Below are 13928 nucleotides of genomic sequence, written 5' to 3'. Positions count from 1 at the left end.
AAGGGAGAGTTAGGAAAACTGAGAATAAAGCTAGACTACTATCAGATCATTCACCCCTGTTATTAGCAATAGAATTGGAGGACATCCCACCAAGAACATATAGATGGAGGCTAAACTCCATGCTACTTAAAAGGCAGGAATTTAAAGAGTTTATTGAATGCCAAAGTAAAACATATTTTGAAATAAACACAGAATCAGTGAAAGACAAATTTATACTATGGGATGCAATGAAAGCCTTCATCAGAGGGCAGATAATAAGTTATGTGACTAAGATGAAAAAGGATTACAATCGGGAAATAGAGCAGTTGGAAAGGGAGATAGTAAGTACAGAAAAGGAATTAGTAAAAAGGGATGATATAACGAAAAGGAGAGATCTGGCGGGAAAAAAAATTAAATATGAAACATTACAAACATACAAGGTGGAGAAGAACATAATGAAAACAAAACAAAAATAATACGAACTGGGAGAAAAAACACATAAAATATTAGCCTGGCAACTTAAAACAGAACAAGCTAAAAGAACGATACTGGCATCAAGGAAAAAGGACAAACCAAATACATATAATCCAACAGAGATTAATGAAAATTTTAAGGAATTCTATGAACAATTGTATCAAACTGAGAACGAGGGGAAAGATGATAAAACAGAGAAATTTTTAGCTAAAATTGAACTGCTGAAATTGCAAGAAGAGGAACAAAACAAACTAATAAAACCATTTGAAATAGAGGAAGTGCAGGATGTATTAAAAAAGCTGCCGAACAATAAAACACCAGGAGAGGATGGATTTCCAATAGAATTCTATAAAACATTTAAAGAGTTATTAGTTTCTATTCTCCTGGAAGTAATGAACCCGATAGAAGAAACACAAAACATGCCAGATTCATCTAAGACAGCAATAATTACAGTAATACCAAAGACAGGGAAGGATCCACCAACGCCAGCATCATATAGACCAATATCTCTTCTTAACTCAGATTATAAGATAATAGCACAATTATTAGCAAACAGATTGGCCGATTGTGTATCTAAAATAGTAAAACAAGATCAAACTGGATTTATTAAGAAAAGACGAACAGTGGATAATGTCTGTAAACTTATTAATCTAATTTATGCAGTTCAAGGAAATAAGAAACCAACAGTGGCTGTTGCTTTAGATGCAGAAAAAGCCTTTGACAGAGTTGAGTGGAACTACTTATTTAAAGTATTACAGAAGTTCAATCTACCAGAAAAATATATAAATTGGATTAAAGCATTATATAATGGACCGTTGGCGAAGGTAGCAGTAAATGGATATGTATCAAATCAATTTAAATTAAGTAGGTCAACTAGACAGGGATGTCCACTATCCCCCTCATTGTTCACCTTAGCAATAGAACCTTTGGCAGAACTGATAAGAATAGAAAATAAAATAAAAGGGATAAAAATAAAGGAGTATAAAATCAGCTTATTTGCGGATGACATCATAGTATACCTAACAGAACCAGAAATATCAGTAAAAGAATTACATAAGAAATTGAAGGAATATAGAGAAATATTGGGATACAAGATCAACGCAATTAAAAGTGAAGTGATGCCAATGAGTAATGGAGACTATACAGAATTTAAAAAAGAATCACCATTTAAACGGCAAACACAAGCAATCTGATACCTAGGGATCAGGTTAGATAATAACTTAAGCCACTTGTACAAACTAAATTATCAGCCACTAATAAAGAAATTGCAGGAAGACTTAGAACATTGGAAAGAATTACCGCTAACGTTGATAGGGAGGGTAAACTGCATTAAAATGAATGTTTTTCCCAAGGATACAATACTTATTTCAAACATTACCAATTCCCTTAACAGAAAAATTCTTTAAGGAACTAAAGAGAATAATAAGGAAATTCTTGTGGAAAGGGATGAATCCAAGGGTAGTGTTAGATAAATTAGCAGAGAGGTATAATCAAGGTGGTTTACAGTTAACAAATTTTAGAAATTATTATAGAGCCGCACAATTGAGGTATTTATCAGATTTTTACCAGACAAGGGAAAAACCAGACTTGTCCAAGATAGAGCTAGATAAAATAGGGGAGAAGATACCGGAACATATACTTTAGAAGTGGGATGAAAAGCTGGTGCAATATAAAAGCTCACCAGTACTGCATCATTTACTTAATACATGGAAGAATATCCACTGAGAAGGGAAAAAAAATGAATTATCAAATACCAAATTTACTATGACGCAAAACTCGCTAATCCCTTTTACAATAGATAACTTTTCCTTTAGAGAATGGGAGAGAAAAGGAATCAAAAGAATAGAAAACTTTTATGGGAAATAATTTATTAACATTTGAACAGTTGAAGTACAAATATGGAATAAATCATGGTACAATGTTTGCATATCATCAATTGAAAGCGTATTTAAAGGATAAATTGGGAAGCAGCTTGATATTACCAGAAGGAAGCAGCTTTGAATATGTGATTACAGACACAATGATAATTAAAAGATTTATAACCAACATGCACATTAAGCTGCAAAAGAAGGAAAATGAAATAAACTATAAACCTTAACAGAAGTGGGAAAAGGATCTAAACATAAAAATAAAAAATTAAATATGCGAAAAATTAGGTGTGGAACTATGAAGAATACAATAAACACAAGGTTACACATGATACAGTAGAATTGGTTACACAGGGTTTATATCACTTCTCAAAAATTAAAACAATGGGATTCAACATTATTGGATAGATGTTTTCGCTGTAAGAAGGAAATGGGAACAACATTACAAGCAACTTGGGCATGTACGAAAGTAAATACATGAATTTTGGGAAGAATTAAATCAGATACTAAATAAAATTACAAAAAATAACATACCAAAAAAAACAGAGATATTTCTTTTAAGTAACATAAAAAGTAGAGAATTAGGCCTCAAATTGGATAAAGTGCAAAAAAAAAATCATTATGATAGCCTTAGCGATAGCAAAAAAATGTATAATGTCAACTTGGAAAATGGAAGAGAGCATGAGAATACAGCAAAGGTACATGGAAATGAATAAATGTATTCCATTGGAAAAAATAACATATAAAGAAGAGGTACAAGGACTGCCTAAAGAAATCTCTTGGTGCCTGCCACATTGACCACCGCCAGTAGGCTGATATCACCTCAAACCGTGCATCTTGGTGCCTCACAGTTTGGCGGGCAGCAACCTCCTTTGAAGAAGACCACAGAGCCCACCTCACTGACAAAAGACAAAGGAGGAAAAACCCAACCCCAACCAACCAATTTTCCCTTGCAACCGCTGCAACCGTGTCTGCCTGTCCCGTACTGGACTTGTCAGCCACAAACGAGCCTGCAGCTGACGTGGACATTACCCCTCCATAAATCTTCGTCCGCGAAGCCAAGCCAAAGAAGAAAAGGGGGGTGGGTAGAGGGGAGGGAGGGAGGGGGGTGGGAAAGGGGAGGAAAGACCACTGTGTAAATTTAATGAGATACGTTTGTACATATTTTGGTTGATATGGTTCACAGTGTGAAAAATAAAAAAATATTTAAAAAAAAGCTTTGTGTGTAAGCTCAAGTTAAGCGTTGCTATTTGCTGGATATGCAGGCTTGTAATGGAGAGGACGATATGGTGGGAATGTGATGAGTGAGGATCAATGGTGGTATCATCAGTTTTCCAAATACACAACGTCAACATTGAAGGCATGGAATTGCATATTCAAGTTTTTGGGTGATGCTAATTAGTAAATAGCGTTTTTTTTTTAAATAATGGAGAGTAACTTAAAAACAAATATATAAATAGGTTAATTAGATGGTGGTCATTTTAGGGAATTAAGGTAATCTGCTTTAGAGCTGAGAAAAACAATGCAGAATACTTTCTACAAGGTATTTGGATAGTTGTTCATGCATCACTAGAAGTCCAATTTAAATAAACTAATAGAGATTTGAGGAGAAAAACAATACAAGGTAAGGATAACTAAACTTGTTTTGTACTTCCTTGACTAGTGGTACATTACTGATGTAACAGTCTATTAAAAAAATTCCACCCTTTATCTGGGAAATTCAAGAACTTAATTGGATTACCTTAAAATAAGCACTCAGCAATTACAGAAAATCAGGACATTCTTCATACTCGCAGAGCAATGGTTCTCTAAAACCCTCAAAGATTGAGGGTGGTTGATCAGTTGAAATGCTCATGACTTGATGATAACATTTATATTGAATATGGACCATTAAAGGGCAATGGAGAAAAGTAGGTAAATCATATTGAAGGGCCACATGGTCATGTTCTCAGAGATCAAACAAAATGAGTTGTCACCCACTTCCTGTTCCTGTCTGCAAATTATGAATTTACCAAGGTTTTGTTTATGCATGTAGAGCCCAGTAAAATAAGAAACCACCTGGTCTTTAGAAAGCCAGACCAATTTCTATCTCCGGTATGCAACCATAGTTGGTCAGTTTGTGTGTCCATGCCTTTTAAAGTTGGTAATTTCACTGTCCAAATATTTCAGTATTGCAATTATACAAAAAAAAAGACCATAAGGCATGGGCTATTCAGCCCATCACGTCGGCTTAGTTATTCAATCATGAGCTGATCCATTTAAAAAAAATTATTTAAATGTATTCATAAAATTCATGTTTTACCATTTCATGGATTTTACATTAGGGATGTTTTGGTGTGTAGGTGATGGTCATTAACCTGCTTTCTTTCTTTTCCCAAAAATCACATTCTTGAAAAACAAAGTTGAATAAAGGTGACTTGATTTGAGGGTGTAAGAAAATTATTGAGTTGAATGAAGCTGAAAATAACTGTTGTCGAAGTGATTTGGGCAATGATGCATGATCCTACAGTCCTCAAAGGGTTAATTATATTTTGGTTAAAAAAGGAATAATGTATTGAGAGAATAAGATCCAATATACTGAATGGATTTAATTTGTTTTTTTTTCTTGTTGTTAACTTAAGTGTAAATATTTTAAAAAAGGTTTTATCAGTGATGTTTCTTTATTCCAACATCCTGTCCTGGGAGTGCCCCTGGGTATTTTGTGGGATTGTTCTTCCCTTGCTTGCACTGGATTTCTCTTTTGAGGCTGCCCTCAATTTCTTTCTCCTGCAATGCCACAGCTGTATTTGGCTGCTCTGGACAGTGGCAGCCATCTGAGCTGGCAGGCAAAGAACTCCAATAGCGTGAGAACGAACTCTTACTGGTAAAGAAGACAGCCAACCAAAACAGGTACTGAAATATGGCTTTGTATCCCATTCCTGACTGCTTAAATATTCACCCCTGCTAATTAGCGTTATTTTGGATGGGCAACATTTTCCTCACTACCTAATTCTTAAAATGAGCACTCTTTAGACAGCACAACATTTTGAAATGGCTGGTTTGTTGCTCATTTTCATGCTGCTTCCAATTATTCTAAAAACATATACTGCTAAATAACAAAAATCACTTTTATCCTATTTCCCAATTTCTTAAAAATGACACGAGCATGGATGCATTGGGCTGTGGTGCTAGATTCTACAGGTTAGCAGGAATGTCACAATATCAGTTGATCAGTTTTGGAAATCAATACATCTTGTCATTTCCATTAACCATAATTAAGATCATCGTACAAGGATTAATCATTTATTCCATTCGGATCACCTAGGATAGTTATACTCACTCACTTGCTTCTGGATGTACAATGTTTTAAACACATCTGTTTGCTAGTTTTGCCTGGGAAATATTTTTTGATGTTTTTGAACATTTCTGAGGAATTCGGAAATGTTAAAATCTGATTTTTTTTTTGAGCGACATAGATTTTACATAAAAATAAAATGGTATTATGGGTCTAACTTGGATGTCAGTTCTAGGTTTCACACATATACATGCTGATCATGTGACATCCCTGTTTTACGCTTGCCGCAGTTAATTTGAATATCACAGGATTTGGGTGGCCACTGAAGCATAGTCGGAACACTTTGAACACTGTAATAGCCTTTTGCACCAAAATTATTTTAATTTTATCTTTTTAGCTTGCTCAGAGAATGCTATAAAATATTATTTCCTCGTTTTTCTAAGTGTGATTTGTAAAAATAAAATATTTGGATATGCAGAAATTTTTTTTTTGCTGTTGTTTTAAAATGATGCTACAACTACTACTAACCCGTTAAAGGGTTCATTTTGTCATTAACATATGACTTATAATTTATGAATGCTGTGCTGTGCGCATTAGTGTCTCTAATAGAAAATGAATGTGTTTCTGCATCAATTGCCTTCTTTCCTCATAGTAAGTTGTTTTCTTTTGTGTAAATATTGCATTTGAGCAGTAACTTGAGAGTCTCATTTGGAACATCACAATGGAGTGGACATGTTTTGTGCATTGCCGTGGTGACTAATGTGATTTGTTGTTGCTGTGATAGCAAAAAAAAATCTTCGTCCGCGAAGCCAAGCAAAAGATAGCATTGGGATTTTTAAGGAAAGGCAGTCCGACATTTAGTAGTTAAGGCACTATGTACTTTTTAAAATGTCCATTGACCTACTGAACATGAGCCAAAGAGGGGTAGAATCCATGAAGGGAAAAAAAAATTGTTGTTAAATAATTGTTGACTTTCCTTCAGGAGGAACATAGGATGTGAAAGTGATTGAAATTGATTTGTTATTTTGAGTATTGAGGAGGTAGAAGCAGGTAATTTTAAGTAAAGCAAGTGAAATGTCGTGGTCTATTGAACAATTCTGGCAATCCTAGAGAATTGCTCTGAAGGTCTGTTTGTTCTGTCTATACTAGTCTTTTGTGATGCAAATCTGAGGACTGGATGTGAAGTGTATTTGCACCCTCTCCAGGGAGTCACTATTTTTGTCACTGGACTCAAGAGTCCGGCGGGGAGCATTCAGTCATATGGGGCAGAATTCAACCTCGACAATACTTCGAGCATCTTCTCTTTGACCAGCTCTCGTAATGGCCTCAGGCCAAGTACCATTGCTAGCTGATTAGTCAGTCTGCCCTAGCATTAGGGAATGTACATGTACACCAAAACTCTTACTTTGCTGCAGCCAAACAGGTCTTTTATTAAAAAAAACTGTTCATGAAATTAAATTGCAAATAAAAGAGAGAGCAAAGGAAGATTTTAAAACATATATATTTTGAAAATCTCCTAGTTCATGATATGGAACAATTGTTTGTTCTGTGTGCAAGAGATTTTTGTTATTAATAATAATCATTGCATTGGGATGGTGGTTAGATACATTCTTCCAGCATATTTAATTGGCAAGTAATGTGTACTTGAACATTGTGGGCGACTAAAAGTAATTTTTTTTTGTAAGACGCTTATACCAGAATGGAATAAAAACACAAAATACTGGAGTAGCTCAGCAGGTCAAACAGTGTCCTTCATATTTAATTTTTTTAAAATTGATTTTTAAAAATTTAGACATGCAACACAGTAACAGGCCATTTCGGCCCACGAGTCCATGGCGTTCAATTGACACCCAATTAACCTACACCCCCCGGTACATTTCAAACGGTGGGTGGAAACCAGAGTCCCTGGGGAAAACCCATAGAGACATGGGGAAAATGTACCAACTCCTTACAGACAGTGTGGGATTCGAACCCAGGTCCTGGTTGCTGGTGTTGCAAAAGCATTGTGCTAACTGCTACGCCAACCATTCTACCCTTATGGCAAACCTAAAGATACTTAACCAACGTTTCTGGCTTGAGCCTTTCTTCAAAGTATGAGCAAAATGTAGACAGGTGCCTGAACAAAATGGTGGAGGAGAGGGGCAGGGGAAAGGAGCACAGGCCCACAGGCAGGAGGTGGTAGGTGGATAATGGAGGGAGGACTCACCAGCAAACAAGGGGAGGGGAGATGGTTCTGTGAATGGAGAGTGAAGGGGGTGGAGAGCTGGAGGAATGAAGACAGAGGGATGGGGAAGAGAGGAAGAACAGGGAGTGGTCTAGCAGAAACCGGAGAAGTCAATGTCAATGCCATCTGGTCGGAGAGAGCCCAGACGGAATATTAGGCGTGGCTCCTCCAATTTATGGGTGGCTTTGGCTGGATAGTGCACGAGGCAGTGGACAGACATGTCAGCGCAGGAATAAGGTGCAGCATTAAAAGAGTGGGCACTGGGAGGTCTCTGTCATTTTGATGCGGACAAAGTGAAGGTCCTTAGCCAAGCACTCTCCCAGTCTGCGTCCAGCCTATCCAATGTAGAGAAGGCCACAATGAGGTTCAGTAGAAGGGATGTGACTAGTTTTGTAATTTGCCATCTCCTCTGATGCTGGCCCAGCTGCATTATTGAGCTGAACTGAAATGATTGTGCATCGATGCTAAACCGCTATGTTTGCAGGGTCTTGGTCCAACTTAAATATAGCATCACTCCCTCTCTGCATGTCAGTGAATTAACGATTGGGGTTTTTTTGAGCATTTTTGTGATTCTGTAGTTTTCAGGTTACAAAATATTGTGCCATGTGGGCAAGGTTTATGTTCTGCAGAAATGTTAGAGAAGCTGGGAATATGTTTGGAACAGTTGCTGAAGGAATTTATTAAAAAATATACATTCAAACTCTGAAAGGATCAAAACAATAAATGAGAGGATCTGTATCCGGTCACAGAAAGTTGAAGGAACAAGGGATAAAGATTTTAGATGCTTACCAAAATCCTTTTTAAAAATTGTATATAGGCCCTGTTTGAAAATGGGGAGGAGGGGAAGATCTATTGATGACTTTCAAAAGTGAATTGAATAAGCAAATGAAAAAATATGGGAACTGAGTGGGAGAGTTTGATTATTTAGGTAACTTGCAGAAAGCCTGTCCAAATATTGTGGGCTGAATGTCCTCTGTATTCTGATTCATGATTAATTAACTATCATTATCTCAGTATAGTGACAGCATTGTAGTATTTCAATTTTGATTTGTGTTTTGGGTTCACTTAAAATGTCTTGTGGTATGTTGCATGAAGAACACTGTGTCCTAACAGTCATTTAGTAAGAATTAATCTCTTAAACCACATCACTAAACCCTTGTTTACTTCTTTGCTCTTCATGTGCGCATATTGGCTGCTGCATTTACAGAAGTTCCAGCAGTACTTAATTGCCAATAAAGTGCTTTGGGATACACTGAGATTATTTAACATGCAATGTTAATGCAAATGATCCTTCTTGTAACCAAGTACTTTATTTATAGTCACTGAATAGCAAAGATTTTCTTCCTAAGTATTCTGTCAGATTGCTCCATTTAAAACACACTGCCTCTTTTAATTCTTTAATCTTGGGCAAAATTAACATTGAGCACAGTCTTTACTATCTCTTAGCTTGGTTACTAAACTATTCTGAACCAAGTCAAATGGTTATTCATTATGTTACGAGTCCAGAGGAACCCAAAACCCAGCAGCAATAGATAAGCACCACAACAAAGGTTTACTTTGTGGCAGATCACCACTAGGCAGGCCAACCGGCCCCACTTGTAAGCCACACGGCGGGGCAGCTGGCCAAAATGGCGCCGTCGGGGGTGTTCCCTTCCTCCCAGCACGGGGCTCAGAAACCCGAGTTGGGGGACCACGTGACACCTGGGTGACTTCAACGCGGTTCTCAGCCAGGTCCGGGCTGGGAATATAAGTACAGCCCAGCAGCCTGAAATAAACTAGTCTGCTCACTGAGCTCAACCCGTCTGGTTGGGTGTGTTATTGTAGGAGCAGTGTAGCTGCCACTACAATTGGTAACCACAACTGGTTCAAACGTCTTTGAACCCATCATGAGCGAGCCTGGGGTCAAAGCTTTAGCCGTGAAACTGCATGAATTCTGGGTTCAGAAGCCGGAGACCAGGTTCAGCCATGCAGAGGCCCAGTTTCACCTCTGCCAGATTTTGTCCGACATGACCAAATTCTACCATGTGGTCGCTGCTCTGGACCAGGTCACCGCCAGACACGTGCTGCACCTCGTTCAGCACCCACCCGCCGAAGACAAATACAAGACCATCAAGCGAGTGCCTTCCGGATTCCTCGGACAATCCAGACACCAGCGTGCAGCTCGGATGCTGCACCTCGACGCCCTGGGGGACAGGTCCCCGATGAAGGTGATGGATGAGATGCTCGCGCTCATGGGTGAGCACACCAACTGCCCACTCTTCGAGCGCATCTTCCTTGACCATATGCCCCGGGTCATCAGTTCGCTGCTGATCCAGGAGAGCTTCACCGACCCAAGGAAGGTCACCCAGAAGGCCCAAGAACCATGGCTCTCACGATTCCCAGAGGGCTCAGTGGTCCAGCAGGTCACGAGGCATGGGCACGACCACGCCAAGCCCGCCCCTAGCACTGCGGAAAAACATCCGGCCCCTGCAGGGGCCACCAAGAGCATAACAAAGGCCATAGCATCCACTCAGGCATCTGCTTCTACCACCGTCGCTGGGGAACCAAGGCTCGCAAGTGTTGTCAGCCCTGCTCATTCCAGGAAAATTACCAGGCCGGTCGCTGTTGATGGGGTTGTGGCAGCTGGCCAAGGACATAGCCTCGGTCAGCAGTCGGCGATTCCTCATTGACACTGGGACCCAGATCGGCGTCATCCCGGCCATGGTCATTGAGTCCAGGATCCGGCCTCATGGACCTCCCCTCCGTGTGACCAACGCAACAGAAATCCGGACGTATGGAGACAAGACAGTCCACTTCCAGATCAGTCAATGGGTTTTCGCGTGGAGGTTCACCGTCTTGTCCCTCCCGACTGCCATCCTGGGTGCAGACTTCCACCTCGCACACAGGCTTCTGGTGGACATTCGAGGTAGGCCTCTGGTGGATGCCCATACCTTCCAGGCCATTCACCTCGACGCCTCCTGCTCAGAGCAACCACAAATGGCCACAATCAGCATGCCCAGAGATGAGTTCCCAACACTCCTCAAGCCACAGTTCTTCACTGCCTCGCCGCGCCATGGGGTATTCCACCACATCCCCACACAGGGCCCACCAGTTCAGGCCAAGGCACACCGGCTCTCGCCTGACAAGCTCCAGGTGGCAAAGGAGGTTTTCGTACCCGTTGGAACTGGGGATTATTCAGTGGCCTGACAGCCCATGGGCCTCGCCTCTCCACCTGGTCCCGAAAGCCTCCTGTGGCTGGCGTCTCTGCGGAGACTATCGATGGCTCAACAAGGCAACAGCTTCTGACTGTTACCCCATCCCTCACATCCAAGACTTTACAGCCAACTTGCACGGTGCGAGGATTTCTCCAAGGTTGACCTGGTGCGTGGATATCACCAGATCCCGGTGCACTCACTTTGGCTTGTTTGAATTCCTGCGCATGCCGTTCGTGCTCAAGAATGCCACTCAGACCTTCCAGTGCCTCATGGACTCTGTGGGCAGGGACTTGGATTTCGTCTTTATTTATTTGCATGACATTCTCGTCGCCAGCAAGGATCAGGCACAACACAAGCCCCACCTACGAGCCCTTTTCTCCTGGCTGGCCTTACCATCAACCCGGCCAAGTGCCAGTTCGGGAAAGAGGCCATGCAGTTCCTGGGCCATTCCATCACGGCCAAATGAGCCACGCTCACTGCTGCAAAGGTCGTTGCTATCAGGGAGTTCCCACACCCGACCAGCCTCAAAGGACTGCAGGAGATCACGGGTATGGTCAACTTTTACAACCGCTTCATTCCAGGAGCTGTGCGCATCATGCAGCTGCTATTCGCCCGCATCGCAGCCAAGCACAAAACACTCACTTGGAACCCAGATGCAAGGCCGCCCGGTGAAAAAGGACATTGGCGCTGTTTCTGGGGGGGGGGGGGGGGGCTGTGTGGCGGCTCACCACTAGGCAGGTAAGCCACGCGACGGGGCAGCTGGCCGAAATGGCGCCGTCCAGGGTGTTCCCTTCCTCCCAGCGTGGGACTCAGAAGCATGTGCTGGGAGACCACGTGATGCCCGGGTGACGTCAGCACCCTCCAGCGCGGTTCTCAGCCAGGTCCGGGCTAAGAGTATAAGTACAGCCCAGCAGCCTACAATAAACTAGTCTGCTCACTGAGCTCAACCTGTCTGGTTGTGTGTGTTCTTTCAGGCTCAGTGTAGCTGCCACTACAACTTAAGCAAAAGTTGCTTTTAATTATCTTTGAACATGAAAATAGTGTAGCGGCAGCTACACTACTACTGAAAGAACACACAACCAGATGGGTTGAGCTCAGTGAGCAGAACTCATTTATTGCAGGCGCAATAAGTCCCAGCGCGGACTTCTGAGCCCTGTGCTGAGAAGTAGGGGAAACCCCCGACAGCACTATTTTGGCCGGCTGCCCCGCCGCGTGGAATACAATTGGGGCCGGTTCGCCTGCCTAGTGGTGTGCCGCCACACAGCCCCCCGCCCCCCCCCCCCCCCCCCCAGAACCGGTGCCAATGTACTTTTCAGCTGGACCACAATCACTGGTTCAGTGGGGTCGAGGTGCGCTGGCTTCAACCTGTCCACAGTAAACATTTCCCGCCTGCCGCTGATGCCCAGCATGAACGTAGACTGTGAACGCTGGACAACCTTGTACGACCCCTCGTAAGGTCTCTGCAGAGGTGCCGCAGGCAGGCCCCGCCGAATAAAAACGTACTCTGCGGAAAGCAGCTCGCTGGGGACGTGAGATGGTTGTATGCCGTGTCTGGGCGGCGGTAGGAGTGCGAAGGACTCCAAGCAGGCCTGGAGGTGGGGAAGCAGCTTGTGTGGCAACCACTGGGGGTTGTGAAGCACGTTGATGAACTCACCAGGAAGTGCCAGTGGTGCGTTGTAGACCAGCTCAGCTGATGATGCCTGCAGATCCTACTTGGGCTTGGAGCAGATGCCCAGGAGCACCCAAGGCAGTTCGTCCACCCAGTTGGGACTGGTGAGGCAGGCCATTAGTGCCGACTTAAGGTGGCGGTGGAGGCGCTCGACCAACCCATTGTCCTGTGGGTGATGTGCCATGGTGCGGTGTAGTTCGATCCCCAACCTGTTGACGAGCTGTCCCCAGAGCGTGGAGGTGAACTGGGCACCCCGATCGCTGGTGAGGTGATTTGGAACGCCAAACCGGACGACCCAACTGTGCAACAGTGCTCGGGAGCAGGAGTCCGTGGAGGCGTCTGGCATCAGGATTGCCTCAGGCAAACGAGTGGTGTGGTCCACCACCGTGAACAAGTAACGGTTGCCCCGGGAAATGGGTAAGGACCCGACTATGTCCACGTGAACGTGGCTGAACCGTTCCTGGACATGCTTGAACTCTTGCACGGGTGTGCCTGTATATCTTGGACATATGGCAATGGGTGCATGTTCAGGCCCAGCCCGCAATCTGTTCCCGTAGCCCGTGCTAGACATCCACTCTGCCACCATCCGGACCGTGGACCTGATGGACGGGTGTGAAAGGACATGGATGTGGTGGAAGACTTGCCTGTGCCACTGGTGGGGAACCTCTGGCCGTGGGGTGCCCATGGAGACATCGCACAGGACGGTGCTTCCGCCGCTCGGAGTCGGGAGGTCTCGGAATCGCAGGCCCGTGATGGCAGTCTTGAAGGCTCGCATCTCCTAGTCAGACTTTTGGCCCTGTGAGAGCTGGTTGAAGTTGAAGCTGGGCATCAGCGCGTAGATGGCTGGTCGCGAGAGTGTATCGACGACCACGTTGTCCTTCCCCGCCTTGTGCCAAATGTCGGTGGTAAGCTCCGACACGAAGGAGAGGTGACACTGCTGGCGGGCCGACCAGGGGTCCTTCACCATCGCGAGTGCCTGGGCGAGGGGTTTGTGGTCAGTGAAGATGGTAAAAGTCCTCCCCTCCAAGAAATAGTGGAAATGCCACACTGCCAGGTACATGCCCAGTAACTCATGGTCAAAAGCGCTATACTTGCGCTCTGGTGGGCGGAGAAGTCGGCTGAAGAATGCCAGCGGCTTCCATTGTCCGTTCACCTGCTGCTCCAGGACGGCGCCGACGGCTGTGGCAGAGGCATTGACAGAGAGCGGCATATGCAGGTTGGTGTGCGGGTGGGTGAGCATGGCGGC

General features: G+C 43.4%; 1 protein-coding gene across 1 annotated transcript in view; it reads left to right on the top strand.

The window, feature by feature from the left end:
• LOC138746598 (protein tweety homolog 3-like) overlaps nucleotides 1-13928 on the top strand; it is a 122760-nt gene that overhangs the window by 89104 nt on the left and 19728 nt on the right. The gene's annotated exons all lie outside the window — the stretch shown is intronic.

Source organism: Narcine bancroftii, chromosome 12 (assembly GCF_036971445.1).
Source record: "Narcine bancroftii isolate sNarBan1 chromosome 12, sNarBan1.hap1, whole genome shotgun sequence".
Lineage (NCBI taxonomy): Eukaryota > Metazoa > Chordata > Chondrichthyes > Torpediniformes > Narcinidae > Narcine > Narcine bancroftii.
Note: the sequence above shows the minus strand (reverse complement) of the source record. Positions and strands in the feature narration are given on the sequence as shown.